The sequence below is a fragment of the Diceros bicornis genome, chromosome 9 (assembly GCF_020826845.1).
Source record: "Diceros bicornis minor isolate mBicDic1 chromosome 9, mDicBic1.mat.cur, whole genome shotgun sequence".
Classification (NCBI taxonomy): domain Eukaryota; kingdom Metazoa; phylum Chordata; class Mammalia; order Perissodactyla; family Rhinocerotidae; genus Diceros; species Diceros bicornis.
In genome coordinates, this window is record NC_080748.1 from 26567587 (window position 1) to 26588818 (window position 21232).

Below are 21232 nucleotides of genomic sequence, written 5' to 3' on the forward strand. Positions count from 1 at the left end.
TGTATGCACATTGCTGTCCAACTATCGCTACCATCCATCTTCAGAACTTTTTCATCTTCCAAACCTGAAATTCTGTCCCCATTAAACAATAACTCCCATTCCTTCCTCTCCCCAGCCCCTGACAGCCACCATTCTACTTTCTGTCTCTATGGATTTGAGTACTCTAGGTACCTCATGTAAGTGGAATCATACAGAGTGTCCTTTTGTGGCTGGCTTACTTCACTTAGCATAACGTCCTCAAGGTTCATCCGTGTTGCAGCATGTGTCAGAATTTCCCTCCTTTTTAAGGCTGAATAATATTCCATTGTATGTATAGACCACATTTTGTTTATCCATTCTTCTGTTAATGGATGCTCAAGTTGTTCCCACCTTTTGGCTGTTGTGAATAATGCTGCTATGAACATGGGTGTACAAACATCTGTTTGAGTTTCCTGCTTTCAATTCTTTAGGGTATATACCCAGAATGGGAATTTATGGATCATAGGGTAATTCTATTTTTACCTTTTTGAGGACCCTCCATACTGTTTTCTGTAGTGGTTGCACCATTTTACATTTCCACCAATACTACCTGAGTTCCAATTTCTCCACACCCTTCCAACACTTGTTATTTTCTACTTTTGGATAGTAGACATCCTAATAGATGTGAAGTGGCATCTCACTATGGTTTTAATTTGCATTTTCCTAATTAGTAGTGATGTTGAACATTTTTTCATGGCCTATTGGCCATTTGTATATCTTCTTCAGAGAAATGTCTATGTAAGTCCCTTGCCCATTTTTTAATTGGGTTGTTTGTTTGTTGTTGCTGTTGAGTTGTAGGAATTCTTCATATACTCTGGATATTAATCTCTTATCAGCTATATTATTTGCAAATATTTTCTCCCATTCCATGGATTACCTTTTAACTCTGTTTGTGCTTGTTTTTAAATTGGCCTTTTATTTTTACAGTGTTGTATTTTAAAAAGTTTCCTTCCTTGTCTAAGGCTTTTCACCCATGGAAGTATGTTTAACGAGCCTATTCTCTGGATGTAATACACAATTTGTGAGATTGTTAATAGACCTTTATGAGCTAGACTTGAATCACCATACACAATCAGGGTCCAGTCAGGAGACAGAAACTACACCAACGATTGTAACAGAGTGAATTCAATATAAAGAACCATTAAGCAGATGTTGGAGAACTGAAAAGGCAAAAGAGAAAAACTGAGATAACACTGTAGGAAGCAGCTACCATCCCTAGGGCTCTGCGAATACAAGGAAGAGGTTAGGATTATTAAAATTCAGCAGGGAGAGGTGGGGCTTGTGATGTTGACCCAGACCTCTGCTGGTCTTTTGGAGGAATACTGATGAAGTTCAGTCTAGGAGTGTGAAAACACTGCAAATGAACTGCTGCTGCCAGAGCAAAGAAGCCTTGTGGTGGTGATGCTGACGTGACGTGACGTGAAGCAAATGGGGAAAAAAGCATATATGCTTTCTCCTTCCTCCAGCCTTCCAGCCTCCCTCTAGCATACCCATTGGCAGATCCTAACAGGGAGTGACTGGCAAAGGAGAAAAGTGGCTTTCTGAGTGTCACCCCCTATATCACAAAGCAGAGTATAGAAGGGTGGGTCTACAAAGACAATAGCTTAATTAAGGGTACAGTCACCAAAGCCTTTTTAATTTTCCATTGTCAGAAGTGAGGAATCTTTGTTCACTTATGAACCTCAGAAACTAGCACAGTGCCAGGAAAATGTGTTGAGAAACATTTGCTGAATAAAAAAAGAATGGACCTAGAAAACAGAATTCTAGAAAGGAAGTACAATACTTGAGTTTACTACTTTGTTCTTCATTCACTTAGGACTTTAATTATATTTTAATTTTTAGTTGCTCTCAGTATGAATTTACTGGTCAAAAGCTCATTTGTTACAGTGGTTTCCATTTACTGGGCACTTACATTTCATCCAAGGTTCAACGTACTTTTTATTCCTTTCAGACATCCTGCAAATTAAGGTGTCCTTATTCCTTTTTAATAGATGAGAAAACCGAGGCCTGGAGGTTAAGCAATATGCTCAAGATCAGCCAGATAGTACATAATAGAACCAGGCTTTAAAACTTAGGTCTGTTTGTTTCCAGAGCCTGTACTCTTAGCCACTAACCTCACATGCTCAGTCTTTCACACAGTATTGACCACTGTTTCTAAAGATATTCACTGGGCCACCCTTTTCTGTCTTAGCTGTCCTGTCACCAACTTGCTCTGGCCCCACAGGGCTGATCCACCAGAATCTGTTCATTTACTTGCATAATCCAGTTTTCCTTTGTCCTTCCTTCCTTCTCTCTCTCTCTCTCTTTTTTTAAATTCCATTAATGGTTCAGCAATAGGAAATAAAGAATTAGACACTATGAAAGATGACTAAACCCGTCACTCTGTAGCTTTTTAAATAGGAACTTCTTCCCACTTTCTACAGAATGACTCATATATGGAGCAGTGAGTGCTGGACAACCCTGAACTTCCAAACACAGGTTTTGCCAGTGCTGGAGTTCTTTCTCACCCCATGAGAAAGGTTTCATTGTCCATACCGATGGTTGGCAAACTTCAGCCCGTGGGTCACCTGGTGTTCTAAGTAACCTTTTATTGGGACACAGCTTGATTCATTCTTTTATGTATTGTCTATGGCAGAGTTGATAGCTGTAACAGAGACTGTATGACCCACAAAGCCCCATATATTTCCTATCTGGCCCTTTACAGAGAGTTGACTGGCCTCTGGTCTGTGCTGATCAATGGCCCAGTTGATCTCCCACCCACCTTATCCATGTTGCAGTTGTTGCAACTGCTTCATCTCCGTGCCTTGGGGTTGGAAGTTTCTCTTCAGTCATCACCCACATAAGGAAAATAGGGCTGCAAACCACACTAAATACAAACTCTAGACTTTGAATCCTGAGTGTGGTTTCCTGTGTTAGCCTTAATATGGCTTTCCCCTCTCCAAGAAATATGCACTTCTTGGGCAAGTGGAAGGTGTTACCTGATCTTGAAAGGATCTGGGGTGATTATTTAAGTCATTTTAGGGTTTCTTTAAATTTCAAAAAAGAAAAAAAAAAGAGCAAGGCCAAAGTCTTCGATTTCAAAGAGGATCTTTCACACAGGAGAACAATAAACTTTCCACCAAATGCTTTTACACACAAAAAAGGCAAGTAATTTTTAATTTTGCTCTTTTATCAGTTAATTGATTGCATTTATTTTTTTTCAGATGATCTAAAAATGCAAATATATCTGTATACTACTATTCTTGTTTTAAAACCCTGAAAATCCCTTGTACCTTAACTGCCCTGCCAATCCTACAAATAGGCAAGCATTATTTCACCCATTTTACCAATGGAGAAAATGGAGATTCTGAGAAAATAAATAAATTTTAAGTATATTAAGTACATTTCTTTGAACATCTTAGGGCAAAGTAAATATGACTTAAATTCACTTAACTGAGTAAATGTACTCATGAAATTATGTGGAAAGTAAACATCTATACGTGAGATCATGATTTCCAATTTTGGAGAGAATAATTTTGGCTCCAATATATAATAAAGTCACAGTAATGCACCAAAGACCATGCTCTGTTTGGTGATTTGCATGTACTGTGCATTTGGCTCTCCCGTGCAAACACTGGAAGAAAAGTTCATAAAATGGACAAAGGACAATGAGTTACTGTGTTTTGAGATGCTTGCCTTAATTCATACATAATTTAAATATCTGATTAACGCCCACTTCATTGAATTCTCATGGTCTCTAATGAGATAATGTTATTTCTTCTATGATATCAATTGGGAAAGCAATACTCAAAATATAAAATCATTGAAAATATGAGGTAAGAGCAGCTCTGGGAAATTCTTAAAAGTACGGGATATAGTCTTTGCTCTCAGGCAGTTGATAAACTTGCTGAGAAATAGCAGTAAAACAGGAAAAGTGTAAATGTTGATATGCCCAGATTTGCTGAGCCTTTGCTTTGAAACAGTTGTCCTCAAACTTATTTGTACATAAGAATTCCCCTGGTGGGGTAGGGGAACTTTATGATCTGCATGTTTCTGGGACCCACCCTAAAAGATTCTGAGTTTTAGTTCAGGGGTAGAGCTCAATCATCTACGTATTTGCCAAACACCCATAGCTTTCTCATTTAGGTGGTTCATAAGTCATATCTTCAGGAAAGGTGCTTCAGGTGTTTTCAAGAACAAATGTAGATGGAAGTAAAGCTGGCATTGAGGAGGACAATTAGGCCTCCTCTTTGGGGGACAATTTATGGGGACTGATAAGACCCTTCCCCTTGCTGATCCTCCCAAATAACTTTCTAATACTTCCAATTGGAAAACAAAAAATAATTCTACAATCAGAAGTGCATTCCTTTGTCTTGGAATATTGTCCCTAATCAAGTACGAACATGTTAAGAGGAGAAGATCATTTGGACCTTAGCCATCATCTACAGCTCAGTTTGGCTGACTTTATGAGTTCTTCCCAGAGAGAGATTTTCATGAGGTGCAAGGGACTCTGCTGTGCAGAGTGCAGCGAGGTGAGGAACCCAAAGTGGATTAGGCTATTCTAAGCATTGCTATGACTTTAGGGAGAATTGAGGATGTGGGGAGGAAAATGGAAAGGAAAAATGTAGTATATAGAAGGCTCTCCATTTACAAGCAGATGAGGTCCAAAAAAGGTTGGGAAAATCCATTTACACACAAGATCAAAGTAATACTATAGGATTCTCAATAGAATTGACGCATTTTTGCTCTCATTCATTTGTTTGTATCTATGAAAGTTCCTAAGTCGAAAGTTTGTAAATTGATGTGCTTCTGAACTTGGGACTATTGCTTTTTATAGGCATGCTTTAGAATCGCAGCTTTCAAAGATTCTCTATAAGAAGCCTAAGAGATCTCCTAGTTCTAGTACAGCAAACAGATTTCAACTCATGTGCAATCTCCAATTGATTAGTAGTGACTGCCTGGTACACTGCATTGCAAAGGATTCCGTGAGTGATTAGCAATGTCTGTTCTGTCTGTCATGGGAGTAGGCAAAACTCCATTAGTCTAATACCCTAATTTTACACACCAGGAAATTGAAATTCAGATTTAGGCACAGAGAAACCTCAGAAAAGAGTGAGAGAAGTAAACTTATGGTTTGTAAATCTTTGCGTGGACATGGGTTTAAAATGATTTCTTGATTTCCTTTATAAGGAAAGTTGCCTACAGGACTCCAGATGTTGAGAGAAAGGTTTACTGTTACATTCTTGTGGTTTGGGGTTGTTGTGTATATTTTAGCTTCCATCCTTTTCCTATTTGTGCATCATTAGAATGGAATGTACCGAGGGATCAATAAACGGAAGCCTAAATAGTGCAGGAAAAAAATGCGTGAGCACCTTTTTGGAATAAAACTCTTCATACATTTTCAAGCTCTTTTAGAAACGTTTCAATTGCGGAGTGCACCTCCATGTTCCTGTCAGGACTAAAGAATTGGAGCAGAAATCAATGTGGTCTCAATAACAAGGCAGAATTCACCTCTCTACACATTCTCTCTCTACATACCATGCCATTAGCCAGTTGCTGATTTAATAAGATGTTCTAGGCATCTAGAATCACTTTTTTGGAAAGCTTCACATGCCCTGAAGAGAGACTCTAGTGTCACCAAATATCTAAGCATTTGGCGAAAAGAGACTAGGTAGGATTGGACTACGCTAATGAAAAAGTGGGAATTCCCAGGAATCTGACCATGTCTCAATTTCAATCTCTTTGGAGTTATAAGGTACAGTAGAAAAGGAACAATCCCCAGAAACTCTAATTAGAGACAGAGCTGGTAAGAATTTTTTCAGACTCTCCTAAATTCCTCTAATCTACTTGCTTCTTACAAAGCATAATTTGTATCTGGTCCCTAGCCAGGAAAAGCACAGGAGCCTCTTGAGGATTGATTTTTAAAATTCTGTTAAAAAAATTCAGTCTCAGAAAGCACCCAACACCTACGTCTTTGCATCTCTTCTTATTCCTCCTCCCTCTGGAATTTGGCAAGGTTTTGCTTCTCTCTGAATGGTATTCCCCTCCATCTCCATCCCATAACTGGGTGGTAAAGTCCTGCCCTTCATTCATTTATGGATTCATCTACTGAGTCATTCAATTCACTCAACACATATTTACTGAGATATTTGTTGAAACAAGTAGAACACGGTTCCAGATCACACTGATCTTATAATCTAGAATACACTCAAATTTACACAAGACATCATATAATTACAACTGTCTACTGCGTCTCAAAGGAGAAGGGGAGGTGACTCAGCCTGAGAAGTCAGAGAAAGCTGTGTTGAGAAAGCAGACTTTTATCTGAGCCCTAACGAATAAATAGGATTGGGCTAGGTGACATGGGAGGTGAGGGGGGGAGGAAATAAGGGAAGAGCATTTCAGGAAGAAGGCATTGCCTGGGTAAGGCCGCAAGGCAGGAAGGAACATGATGAAGAGGACAGAAAGCAGGCCAGTGTGACGGAGGGGGAGGGGGAGGGGAGGAGGAGGAGGATGGTGTGTCTATTATTTTTGGAGGGGTGCCTCCTTCGAGATGCTCAAGATGAGGATAGAGAAGTAGAAAGGGGCCATATCTGGTAGGTCATGTTAAGGATTTGGGTTTATGAACTACGGGAAGCCACCAAATGGGTTTACGTAGGGAACAAAGTACACCTCAGGCATCACTTTTTCTAAGCAACTTTCCCATTCCAGCATAGTATTTGAAAATCTATAATACTCATCTTGTATTAGAAACGTAAGTATGGATCTGTCTCCACTATACCATCATCTCCTCATAGGCAGGAATTAAGTCTTTTCATCTTTGTATAATTTGCAGCATAGCTAGCAGGATAATGTAGGAATCGATTGGAATGAAAGGAACTTTGGAATCAGGCAGATCTGGCTTGGATTCCTGTCACTACGCTCTTCCAGCTCTATGACACTAACCATGTACCCAGGGCAGTGTAGTAGGAGGGCCCACCCTGGGTGCAGGCAATAAGGGAGTGCATTGTTGTTGAGAATTTAAAAACAATAATAAACCTGACTGAAAGTCAATCTGCTTTTTATTATCACCATGTGCTGGCAATTCCAAACAATGTCAGTGATAAAATACTCATCCCTAAAAGAATTTTTTGTGGGCCTGGGTTCTAAACAATTGTAGTGGTTACCATTGAGGTTTCTTCCAACATTTTATTACGAAAAATGTCAGACATACAGAAAAGTTGAAATGATTTTACAGTGAAAATTCAACATCTAGAGTCTAAAATTAACATGTTATATTGCTTCATTTAAATCTTTATCCATCTATCAATCCTTGTTATCAATTTTTGGTTACATTTCAAAGTAAGGTGCATTCATGAGTATTACTCCCTAAATATTTCAGTATGCATACCATTAACTAGAGTTATTACTTGTTTACAAGAGTTGGATATTTGTTTAAGGCTATTTTTTTCTCTTAAGGAAAAATTTGCATAGCATGAAATGCATAAATCTTAAGGGCATCGTTTTATGAGTTTTGACAAAAGCATACACCTGTGTAACCTAAACTACCATCAAGATACGGAAAATGGCCATTATCTCAACAAGTTCTCTCATGCCCCTTCCCAGGCAGTCTCCCTCCCCATCTCTCCAGAGGAAACCTCTGTTCTGATTTTCTTCACAACAGATTAGTTTTTCCTATTCCAGAACTTCATACAAATGCAATCATACAAATGCAGTCATACAATATGTACTCTTGTATAAGGCTTCTTTCTCTCAATATAATGGGTTTCAGATTCAACCACGTTGTTGCATTTATCTGTAGTTTTTCTTTCTTAGTGGCTCAGTAGTATTCCACAGTTAGTTTATCCATTCTCCTATTGATGGACACCTAGGTTGTTTCCTGGGTTATGGCTGTTATGAATAAAGTTGCAATTAACTTTCATATACAAGGTGTTTTGTGGATTTATAGTTTCATTTTTCTTGGGAAAATGCATACAGGTAGAATTACTGGTTGTAGTGTAGGTATATGTTTTGCTTTATTAGAAACTGCAAGACTTTTTTTCAAAGTGGTTGTATGTTTTTACTCTCTCATCAACAATGTATGAGCGTACTGGCTGCTCCATTTTCTTGCCAACATTTGCTCTTTTCAGATTATTTTTAAAAAATTTAATCATTCAAATGAGTTTGTAGTGGTATTGTGGTTTTAATTTGAATTTCACTTATGACTAATGATGTTGAGCACTTTTTCATGAGCTTATTGGTCCTTCATGTATCTTCTTTTATGTGGTGTCTGTGCAAATCTTTTACCCATTTTTTTTTTTTAAGCAATCAGTTAGTGAGGTTTAAGCAATGTGGTTTTATTTTTATTTATTTATTTATTTATTTATTTATTTATTTATTTATTTATTTCCCCAAAGCCCCCGTAGATAGTTGTATGTCATAGTTGCACATCCTTCCAGTTGCTGTACGTGGGACTTGGCCTCAGCATGGCCAGAGAAGCAGTGCCTTGGTGCGAGCCTGGGATCCGAACCCGGGCCGCCAGTAGCAGAGTGTGGGCACCCAACCACTAAGCCAAGGGGCCGGCCCAAGCCTATTCATTTTTAAATGGTGTCTTTCAGTAGGACATAACTTTTAATTTTGATGAAGTCTAGTTGATCAATTTTTTCTTTACTTGCTTTTGCTTGGTTTGTCTTATCTAAGAAGTCTTTGCCTACCCTCAAGTCATAAAGATATTCTCCTATATTTGTTTCAAAAAGCTTTGTGTTTTTTTTTTTATATTTAAGTCAGTGATTATCTCAAAATAATTTTTGTGCATAAAGTGAAGTAGAAGTAAAGTTTCTCCCCCTGCCTCCCCTACTCCTTATAGATATCTAGTTTTTCTAGCACCATTTGTGAAAGACTTCCATTTCCCCTCTGATTGCTTGGGCATGTTTACTGAAAAGTAAACGGCCACATGAGCTCTCAATTTTGTTCCATTGCTCTTTTTGTCAATCCTTATGCCAGTCCCATAGTAGCTTGTGGTAATCTTGAAGTCAAGTAGTATAAGTTCTCTAATTTTGTCCTTCTTTTAAAAGATTGCTTTGTATATTCCAGCTACTGTATATTACCACATAAATTTTAGAATAAATTTGTTATTTTCTACAACAAATCTTGCTGGAATTATGAGTGAGGTTGCAATGAATCTATGGATCAATTTGGAGAGAATCAACAGTTTAATATTGAGTTCCCCAATGCTTGAACATGGTATATTTCTCCATTTATTTAGTCTTTATTTAATTTCTCTTAGAAATATTTATAGTTTTAGTATACAGTCTTATAGCTCTTTTGTCAAACTTATTCCCAAATATTTTTTGGTGTTATTTCAAGTGGAATGGTTTTTATTTTATTTTCCAAAGGTTTGCTGATAGTTTTTCTGGAAATTAATAGAAAGAAAACTGAACTAAATTGGAGTTGGAAGGCCTGTAGGGGGAGCTCTCATGCCCTATGACACATGTCAATGACATCAAACAGAAAAAGGCCTGCATCTTCTACTAGAAGTAAAACTACCTTACTACTGAAGGAAGGTTTCTCTCCCCAACCCAGCAACAACCCAGCCAATGAGAAATGCCTCAGCTCAGCCAATGAGAAGCCATTGCTGCCCTGAACTGCTACTTTCCCCCAATGGACTTTCTTTTGGAACAGCCCCTCCCTACTCCTCCTTTTTCTCTGTAAAGGCAGCTCCCCTCCTTTGTTTTCTGGATTTGTCTATGGTTTGCCATAGCATGCACATCCTGAATCGCAATTCTTTTGGCTATTCCAAATTAACTCATTTTGAGGGTAAAATAACTGGCTAATTTGCCTTTTAAGTTGACATTTTTAAAAATACAGTTGATTCTTGTACATAAGCCTTTTATCTTGAAAACTTGCTAAATTAATTTAATAGTTTTAGTAGTCACTTTTTAGATTGCTTAGGACTTTTTATATAAACAGCCTTGTCATCTGCAAGTAGACACAGTTGTACTACTGCCTTTCTGATTTTCATGCCTTATTTTCCCTTTTCTTGTCTTATTTCACTGACTAGGGCCTCTAGTACAATGTTGAAGAGAGGTTCTAAGAGTGGGCATTCTTTCCTTATCCTTGACATTAGAGAGGAAAAACAAATTAATATTTCACCATTAAGTATGATGTTAGCTATAGGTGTTTTTAGAGATAACCTTTATCAGATTAAGGAAGTTCCCATCTATTCCTAGTTTGATGTGAATTTTTATCATGAATGAGTGTTCAATTTTGTGATATGTTTTTCTGCATCTATTGAATTGATTATATGGGTTTTCTGCTTTATTCTGTCAATGTATTGAATTACATTGATTAAATTTTGAATGTTAAAGCAACCTTGAGTTCCTAGGATAAACCCCATTTGGTCACAATATATTATCTTTATCTATTTTGATGATTTCAATTTGCTAATATTTTATTAAGTATTTTTGCTTTATGTGCATGAGGGATTTGATCTAGCTGTCACTGTTGTTGTTGTTTTAATGTCTTTGACAAGTTTTTGTATTAAGGTTTTCCTGGTCCCATAAAATGAGTTGGAAAATGATCTCTCCTCTGTTTTCTGAGAGATTTCATCTAAGATTGGAGTTTTTCCCCCTACTCCTTAAATATTCAATAGAATTTTCCAGTGAAACCATCTGGCCCTGAAGTTTTCTTTGTGGGGATATTTTTAATAACAATTCAAATTCAGAATTCAGTTTCATCTTGTGTCAGATTTGGTAAATTTTATTTTTCAAGGAATTTATCCATCTTATCTAAGTTGTTAAGTTTTTGGCATTATCCATGTAATTATTCATTATTATCCATTTAATATCTGTAGGATCTGTAGTGATAATCACTCTTTCATTCCTAATATTAATAATTTGTGTTCTCTGTCTCTCTCTCTCCTCTCTCTCTCTTCCTCCTCTCCTCTTCAGTCTAACTAGGTGTATCAGTTTTGTTGGTCTTTTCCAATTGTGGCTTTAGTAAATTTCTCTATTGTTTGTTTTTTATTGGACTGATTTCTGCTCTTATCTTTATTGTTTCCTTTCTTCTACTTATTTTGGGTTTCCTCTGCTCTCTTTTTCTGTTTTCTTGAAGTAGAATCTTAGGTTATCAATTTTAGACCATTTTTTCTGGTAACATAAACATTTAAAGCTATAAATTTCTCTCTAAGAACTGCTTTACATGTATTTCACAAATTTCAACATATTATATCTTTATTTTCATTCAGTTTCAGATATTTTCTAATTTTTTAAATTTCTTTTCTGATCCATAAATTACTTAGAAGTATCTTATTTAATTTCCAATTATTTTGGGGTTTTCTAGATATCTAATTTTTATTGATTTCTAATTTAATTACATAGTAATCAAAGAATATACTTTGCATGATTTTAATACTATTTAATTTATTGAAACTTGCTTTATGGCCAAGAAGATGATCTCTCTTGGTGAACATGTGCTCTTGAATGGAATGCCTATTCTGTTCTATTTTAAATGAAATGCTCTATAAATATCAATTAGGTCAAGGTGATTGATAATGTTATTCATATCTTTTTATATTTTTATTGAACTATTTTGTCTGAATGGTCTGTTAATGTGTGAAAAAAATGTGTTAAACTCTCCAACTATGATTGCAGGATTGTCTATTTTTCCTTTTAATTTTGTCAATATTTGTTCTATGTATTTGGAAGCTCTGTTATTGGAGACATACACATTTATGACTAAAAATCTGACTGATGAATTGGATATTTTATCATTATGAAATGTCCCTCTTTACTTTGGTACCTCTCTTTGTCTTGAAGTCTACTTTATTTGATGTTAATAAAGCTATTCCAGCTTTCTTAGGTGTGTTGTTTGTGTGGTATCTATTTTCCTATCCACTTACTTTCAATCTACCTGTGTCTTTAGATGTAAAGTTTATCTCTTGTAGATGGGGGTGTGGTATTCTTTTTATTTATCCTGCTTAGAGTTTATTAACTTCTTTAATTTGTAAATGTGTATCTTTCCTCAAATTTTAGACATTTTTGCACATTATTTCTTCAAATAATTTTTTTACCCTATTCTCTTCTCTTCTTCTGGAATTCCAGTGACATGTATGCTGGACCTTTTGATTTGGCTCACAAGTCCCTGAGACATTGTTGCTGTTGTTCTGTTGTTGTTGTTCGTCGTCGTCTTTTTTTTTTTCCTTGTTCTTCAGATTGGGTAATTTTGATCTATCTTTAAGTTCACAGATTTGTTTAGATGTGAATGCTCTTTTTTCCTAAATGGTCATGATTTGAATATGTTTTGGTTACCAAAGGAAAAGGAGTAATTGGTCTTTAGTTATTTTTGATGAGAGTTGGGGAACAGGGCTGGCTACCCAATTTGTGGGGCCAAAATGAAGACATGGGGCTCTTTGTTCAAAAATTATTAAGAATTTTAAGACAGTGACAGAGAACACTAAACCAAGCATGAGGCCCTCTGATCACAAGGCCCTCTGTAACTGTGCAGGTTGCATATCAGTGAAGTCAGAGTGTATGGTAATGGTAGAGTTTGGAGCTTCCAGTCAGATATATGGTAATTTGAATCCCAGATCCACGACTGGCTAACTGAGTGATCTTGGTCAAAACTTTTTATTTCTGAGCTTTAGTGTCCTAATCTGCAAAATGAGACTCTTGTAGGTTTGTTATGTGGCATAAATGTAGCACAATGTATGATATATAATATGGTCAAAAAGGAACTTATTATTATTATTATTTTGTTAGGTCGGCTTTATTAGAAGAAAAATGTGGGAGGAAAGTTGTTACATCAGAAAGAGAATGTCTCTAGTGCTATCAACTGAAGACTCGGAGATAGGAGATAGGAAATGTGTGGGGAGTGTAGCAGGCAGGGGACAGAGTTGAGGAGTTGAGGGTGCACCCCCTAGTGAGTGGGAAGGAGCTGGTGGGAGATAAGTTCCCTGCACCAGTCTCTGGGTGGCGCTATTAGTCCAGGAGAACTTGGGTATGTTCTCAGTGTACAGGTGAGGTGGATGTTCTAAAGGATGGGGCAAAGGAAGGATGGAAGCACAGAAAGGAAAAACCATGTGCCAACCAGGTGTTCATATAAAGCAGAACATTTGAAAATCTGCAGAATACTGAAAGAGTATAGTGAGTACTTCCCAACTTCCTAGTTAGAGATATCAGGACATTTGCTTGATCCAGGTAGAGATATGAGGACATTTGGTTTCTGTCTAAAATCTAAAACTTTGGTTCGCAAGCTGGCTATAAATTAGAATCACCTGTGGAGCTTTCAACAATTTTGATGCTCTGACTCCACCCCAGAGATTCTGCTTTATTTGTTCTGGGGTGATGCCTGGGCATCATCACTGCTTTCTAAAAGTTTCTCAGATGATTCTAATGTGCAGACGGGGCTGAGAACCACTAATCTAAAATAATGACATGCTGTTAAGATCTTGTCTTTGTATTTCCCTCTGGGGAAAGGAGAGGATGGTCATTTCTGCATGTGTGTGCTTGGTAACCAGGTGATTAAGCAGCAGTAATTCCCACACAAGCCAACACTATTCAATACCCTCAGCACACCACAGAGTGAGGGATGTTTTTGCCTGGTCCACAGCTGTACCTGCTGGGGAAGCCTCATCTGCCACACTTTGAGATGCTTCCATAAGTTAAGTTACTATGCATAATGTGTTTAAATGGTGCCTGGCACATGATAAGTGCTCAATAAGTATTAGTTATTGTTCTTGTTACTAAAACTATTTTGTTAGGTCATCTAATAGAATTAAGTTTAAATCAATATAAAGGAGTCAAAGAAATTTAACAGAGTATAATCATCTTTCCTTCCGATGGTTCAAACTCATCCTTTCAAGTCTTGTATGTTATTGTAAACAAGCTTCTTAAAAAGGCAACACAGTAAGTGGTCACATCATAGAAATCATTAAACCGTAAATGATGAATTACAAAAGGAAAATCTGTCCTATTATTGTGGAAATGAGTACTATGGTCTGGGATAAAATTTCCTGTGATGGCATCACATCTGGATTTGAAAATGACTATGTTGTCAAAACATGGGTGGCAGAGAAGATAGTATATTTTGGAAAACTCTTAAAAAATCAACAAGGATTTCTAGTGATGGCAAACTGTGACACCCAAGATGCACACGACACATTTCAATCAGATTGTTTCATGAAATGTCAGAGTAGAATAAAGCACGATTTCCAAATAAATATGAGTATATATAATTTTCTTTTAGTTTTATGCAACTAATATACATATAGATAAATTAATAAATTAAACATTATAAGTACATTTTTAAATATTTCACTGAGATGCCTAAAAGTTTATATGTTCATGTTGGCAAAAAAATTTTTTTTCTTAATTTTACATTTTGGAAAATGGACATTAGCTTTATAATTGGTAGTACCTTGTGTTCAGATGTGTAGCTAATTAGGGAAAGGGCATTATGTGAGGAAAGGTGCTAAATGGGAAGAAAAGACAAGCGCAAATAGCCTCCCTTTCTTCTATTTATGATTCTTAGCAATTATCATTGCAATATTTTAGCATAAGAAAGTGCTAATAGCCACTGAATTGTGGGCTTGCCTGGGCTTGTTCTTGGGCCAGTGAGGTTTTCAGAGGAAAGCTCACTTATTGCAGTTGCCATAGCAACCTCAACAATACAGGTCCTACCCTGCCAGCTCTGATATGTCCAACACATTCCCAGGGGGGGAAATAAGCGATCACAGTGAAGGGATGATTTTCCACTTCTACTATTTTTAAGTTTGATATTTATTGTTTTATTCAATTCATAAATCCACCCCTCTCCAATCCCAGCTACCTATCGCCTCAGACACACATACACACACGCACAAACACCACTTCGGTTGCTCCATCTCTTTTATCTCGTTTTCCCCAAAGATTACCAACAGAATTTCGGTTGAGGATGCAGCCATTAATGAACTGGACGCCCCCTCTGCATACTGGTTTGTGGCTGTGACCATGTGAAACGCCCCTCCCTGCCTGCTTGCAACAGAACCACAGAAATTCCAGTTGCATGCTTCATTATAAAAAAGTGAGGAGATTACCCAGAGAGCAAATCTACTTTTATGTGTGACTAAATACCCACCAGGATGCAGACCCCTCAGCAAAATCTGGAGGAGGCATTGCTCTCCGTGGCTACTTATCCTACATTTCCCTGCTATCTGCTCAGACAAACTCTTGAATCTCAAAGAGAAATTCTGAAGCTTACTCAAAAGTGTTTAACCAAATCAAACCTTCTAGGCTTTTCTAATTATAGGTGCTATGCCATGAGGGAAATGTACTCCTCTCATCATTCTAAATACTCTTCCTCTTACCTTTCTTCTGCTCCCGCCCTCAACCCTTCCACTTACACAGTAAGGAGAGGGAACAGTGGAGAAGAAATACCTTTCCATTTTGATATAACGTGGAGATGAGCAGATGTCATGATTTTTACATTTCGGCCTTAGCGCTTGAAAGAAATGTGTGATATTCGTTAAAAAAATTAGATAATAATGGCCAGATGTTTATGGATCCATGAACATCCTAAAAAATGACTAAGTTATCAGCAAATGAATCTGAGAAAACAAACGCTTTCCCATTTTGTAATCTCTGGGGCAGGAAAACGAAGATGTGAGAAGGTCGATGAAGTTGACTTTGGGCATGTGCTTAGGCTACTCCTTCCCAAAGAGCATTCCATGGAGTTTAGTCCTATTAGCCTCCCTGAAAAAAATTTAAAAAATGATTTCCTTGGAAAATACTTTTGGGAATGTTGCACGCTTATGTCCTTTTTGGAGATCCACAATGCACATTAACTCATAAAAGCCTCTGAAATTTCTGCGGTAAGGAAACTTATTAAACTTTGTTTAGATTCTAGATTCTAGAACTCATTTGAGCATAGCAACCTCTTTTGCACACAACTCCGGTTAACATCCCACAGGACCAATATTTCCTAGAATATACCTAGGGAAGTGCAATTTTAGTCTATTACATTTCTTATTTCTCTTTAAAATAACTAGTTTCTTATCTGTAATTGGAAAAAGCTGCATTTGCCTGTTTTTTTCTCCCAAAGCCCAGCCTAATGTTTGGATTCCTTTCCAACCCGAGGACTGGCCTCTTCCCATCTCCTGAGAGGTGCGCCTGTGGCCAGGGCTGCCTAGAGTCTGATGGGATGGCCCTGCCAGGTACCAACAGCTGCAGCCTCAGGTGCACTTGGAAGGCTTGTGCTCCAAGTGTGGTCTCAGGCCAGACTGCATCCGTCTCACCTGAGAGCTTGTTAGAAGTGCAGAATCTCAGGTCCCACAACAGACCTACAGAAGGAGAATCTTCATTTTAACAAGATTCCCAGGTGCTTTCCATCCACGTTAAAAGTTTAAGGAGCTTGGAGGAAAGCACAACGCAGTGAGCCAGAGCCCAGAAGGCTCAAAGCAGGGAGAAGACCGCTGGTCCTAGAAGAGAGTGGAGCACGGGAAAGGCGTCCAGCCAGTGGCATAGCCAGCTTGGCTGGCTCTGACTCTGAGAGTTGACTAACTGGACCCCAGGGTAGAGCATGGCTCTGCTCATTTTGAGGGTGAGGTTGTGGTACGGATGGAGTCGGAGAAAAGCCAGGCGGTAACTTCAAATCTCTTCAGGTAAGTGAAAGAGGACTGGCCCAGGGAATTGAAACCAACAGACACAGGAGCCCAGGGAGCCCAGGCCTCAGAGGTTGCTTCTTATGTGAGTCGGGCAAGAACATCTAAGCAGCTCTTCACTGATGTGGAACCCAAGAACAGCTGGGTGTCTATGACCCCTGTCTCCCAGATGAACAACTCAGTGGAAAAGAAAATACTGTGACTCCATGCAGATGTGAAATCAGGCCTCATCCTGAATTATCTTCAAATTGACTTAGTATTTAATTGAAGCTTTTGTTAATTCTTCAGCTCTCATACACATATACATACATGCATACTCACTTAAAAAATGAGAGAAAAAAATTCCGAGACCTCATATTTGTGAATATCACAAAATTATTTCTTAATCTCTCCATCTTCATACATGCACAAACCACAGTGCTCACACACACACACACACACACGTGCACACAAAACTTCTTGTTCTCCAGATAACAGCACATGTTAACATATAAAGGGCAAAAAAAAAAAAAATCACAGAACTCATAGGGTTATAGTCGTCAGCATAGCAATAATTCCAATCCCCTACCCTTAGAGGACATAGCCCTTCATTCTATAGCTCACAGGAGGAAGGTCTTCATTCCACTGCCTGCTGTAAGTTCTGCCCCACATCTATAGCAGATGTTCAGAACATACAGTGCTGAAAACATTGCCTTGCAAAACACAATTCAGTGTTTGAATTTGCCTATGAAATTAAGGATATAGATAATTCCACTTCCCACATCTCCTCCCCCTTACTGATAAGAAAAAGATTAATTGGGATGTTCATGTATTATCCAAGAAGCTCAGTGTGTCTTGAGACACAAAGTTCTCCGGGCTCAGTTATGGGCTAAGCTGGTGCCATCCTCATTTACTTCAACCCAGGGAGTTAGGGAATATGTTCAAGGTCATAGCCCTAATTAGGAACTGCTGCCTAGACTCACAGGTACTCAGCCCACCCCCATGGCGCACTACCCCTGCCTGGAGAAATAAAAGGCACAGCCAGCAGGCTCTTGGAACAGTGACATCCACACATGAAAGAGCCTCACATGTGATCCACAGTTCTAACCACAGATGGGAAAACCTGACGCTTTAAGAAAGCCTCTTGACCTATTTTTTCAAACATTTTGGATTTTGGCAAAAACTTTTGTGATTTTAAAATGCAATTTTTACCCTTAATTTAAACCCTTGTGTATTTTCAAGGGAAATTTAAGTAAAAAAACATGTCTTTCTAGTTAAATGGAAGCCTTTGCTATATACAAAGAGGGAGAGGGAAAGTACTGAGACTGTTGCTGGCTGATTCCCAGATAGATTTGGGAAAAGCTTTTGGAGAGGTGGGTTGTCTGTGGAGGAGGAGGTGAGTGGGGGTGTTAGAAGAGGAGAGAAAGAGATGGGAATGTTGCCCAGGGGAATGGTAAGAGGAGGCAAATAAAAAGAGTGCTGGGAGGTAGGCAGGGTGGGCTGGGCTGGGAACCGCACAAGTTTAACAGCACCCAGAGGTCAGAGGGCCGAGTCACCTAATTCCAGGCCACAGGACAGCGGTGGGGAAAGTATTGGCTGTCAGTCTTGCTTATTGACTACTCTTTTTGGTTCCTTCCATAAGACAATGGGCCTCTTGAAGTCAGGAATCACACTGTATTGATCTATGTATTTCTAGGGCGTAAAATAATGTTGAGCACATACTTCACACTAGGAAAATGCTTGGAAAATATACGATAAATAAATAAGAAAAAGAATGCATTTCCAACCCAAACTGCCCCAAACTAACAAGTCTAGACAAATACCTTAATGATTAGGGCTACTCATTAATATTCATAGGCTAATCCCAAACTGGTAAAATAATTGTTTGACTTGGTGAAATAAAAAAAATTGACTGGTAGAGGTAGTACAGAAAAAATATAAAAATAAATATAACAAGTTAGTCAAACTCTGTTCAACTCAATCTAGTCAATCAGTCCCAGCAGCTGAACCAGTAGCTATTGGGGAGACTAAGCATTAGACCTTCCTTCCCCTTCCACTTTTTCCTCCTTGGACCACTGCTGCATTCCCTTCCTTCTCTTTGATGTTTTTTAAATTTACTAGCTCTTGTTTTTTAAATTTACAAAAACACTAAATTGTGCTACAAGAGCTGACTTTCACACTGAATCACATCCATTAGCCAAGGATGGCTAATTCCTTTGTATTTAAAAGCCTTGGAGGTGAAGCAGCCTGGGCGTGGGGCTGAGGTCCAGCCTCAGAGCAGCAGCTCCCTGCCTCCAATGCCTGTCTTGGCTAAAGGAGGGAAAAACCAAACCTTGGATTGGAAGTAGTACACAGTCTCTCACCCTCCCTAGAACCTGGTAAACTAGTGCACAGATGCACATCCTTACAAATCAAAGCAGGTTAGAGCAGGAAGAGATGTGACAGATTTCCTAGGAAATCACAGCCTAGTGAGGTAGTGTGTGACTTGCCCAAGGCTGTGTGGCTGGCTAGCCATGATTGGGACCCAGATTCCCTCCTCCCTGCTTCAGCGCGCTTCCCTTTGCATACACATTATTGGACCAAGCAGAGACTTAAGGGCATTGCAAATGGGGGAGTCAGGAATTGTGTTAAACAGACTTAGGCTTGCATACATCCAGTCAGCCTACACCAACCCTTTTGTAGACATCGGTGCTGTTTGGAAAATATTTCCAGGTCTTCTCCTTTTTAGGCATGTGGTAGGATGACCTTCTGCCCACCTTGTTACTGAGTGGGGTCATATAAATAGTTCTAGTCAATAGGTTACAAGTAGAAATGATGTATGTCACTTTTATACCAGAGCATTTAATTGCTGGTATGGGACCCTCAAGACTTTCTCTCTATTTCCTTCTGGCTTGACAACCAGCAATGTTTGAGATGGTGGTTGCTCCTGAGGTTTGGGTTTCCAAGTGATAATGATGAGCAGAACCCACCTCTATGTGATGGGCGTGTAGCATGTGTGAGTGTGGAATAAACTACTAGAATTTGGAGGTTATTCGTTACTGCAGCAAAACTTAACATATCCTGGTTAATTGAACCTCTAACATAATTTCCAAGGCAATCAACTCTTTCTCTGCATCTCTCTTCCCTTACACTACACCAACTTTCCCTCCAATATACTTTTGCCCTATTAGGGTAGTCCTTGAAGTTTTTGTTGCTTTTTTTTCTTTTCCTACCAGATTTCACCAGTAGGAGAACAGGAAGAGGAGGTGTGATATTGCGAGCTCCCATTGCCTCTCCAACGTCTTCTTAATAACGAGATTATTGGAAAGATCCCATACTGACTTCACCTTGGAGCCCCAGAGATAAAACATAAGTATGGCATGCATTCAAAAATAGAGCAAAAATATTTTTACAATATAAATTAATAAATAGGACACTGGTGGAAAACAGATTAGTTTTGATAATTATTTTGAGTAAGAGATGGAGACTGACAGCGACTCTCATGATGTAGAGTAGAATTTCATTAGTTTTATATTAGTTTGTTTAAAAGAATGTATGATTCAAAGCTATTTCTGCAATTAGTGATGGGCTGTATGCCACCCCAACTTTTGTTATTAAACATATCAGTCGACCATCTGTACCTCATAATTTAAAACATTCCTTTATTTTGAAAATTGTATATTTTGTAAACACAAGTATAGTACATGCTCAATGAATAAAACTTGGAAAACACAGAGAAACACAAGGAAAAAAGTTCTAGAATTTCCTATAATTCTGCCACCCAGAAAATAAACCATTCAACATTTTGTTACTTGACTGTGGAGACTTTCAATATATATATAGAAGTAAAACTGAGGAGATCTGAATGAGATTAGTGGATTATATCAATGTCAATATCCTGGTGCCATGTTGCACTATAGTTTTGCAAAGATGTTACCATTGGGAGAAACTGGGTAAAGAGTACACAGAATCTCTCTATATTACTTCTTACAACTGTAAGCAAATCTACAATTATCTCAAAATAAGTTTAATTGAAAAAAATGAAAAAAATTAGTGGGAATGGTTTATGAAGGATAATAATACTTGGAGATGAGTTCTCATTCCAAAATTCTAACGTTATGGATCAATGTTGTTGTAGAGAATTCTGTGAAGGTGGCCAAGAATGCTGATGAGTATACTTTGGGTAGATGAACTTGTATTTTGGAAAAGTAATTCCACCACCTAACCCATTCTGCATTAAAGCATTCCTTAATTTGTGAAAAGATAGTCTTTTATTTAATGTAAATAGAAAAGTCATACAGAGAAAATGTACTTGTAATTTGTTCATTTATTTCACAGAAGTACAGTTAATATAAATATAAGGATATATACATATAAGAATCTCCAAAAAAATATATTGTAGAAAAATATTGACTTGGGCCTTTGTTAACAAAGTTAAAAAACAAGCAGATTATAAAATGGTATAGTGTGATTGATAACATCTTTGTGGCTATCTGAATGTTCTCATTGGCTCCTCCTCCTGGGACTCGCAGGTGAGCCCTGGCATGTTGTCGTGGTGACAGCAGAGGTGCAAGAGCACAGCCTGGGTCTAAGCTTGGAACTGGTACATCATCACTTCCATTTCATTCTTTCTTTTTTTGGGGGGCCAAAGTATGTCAAAAG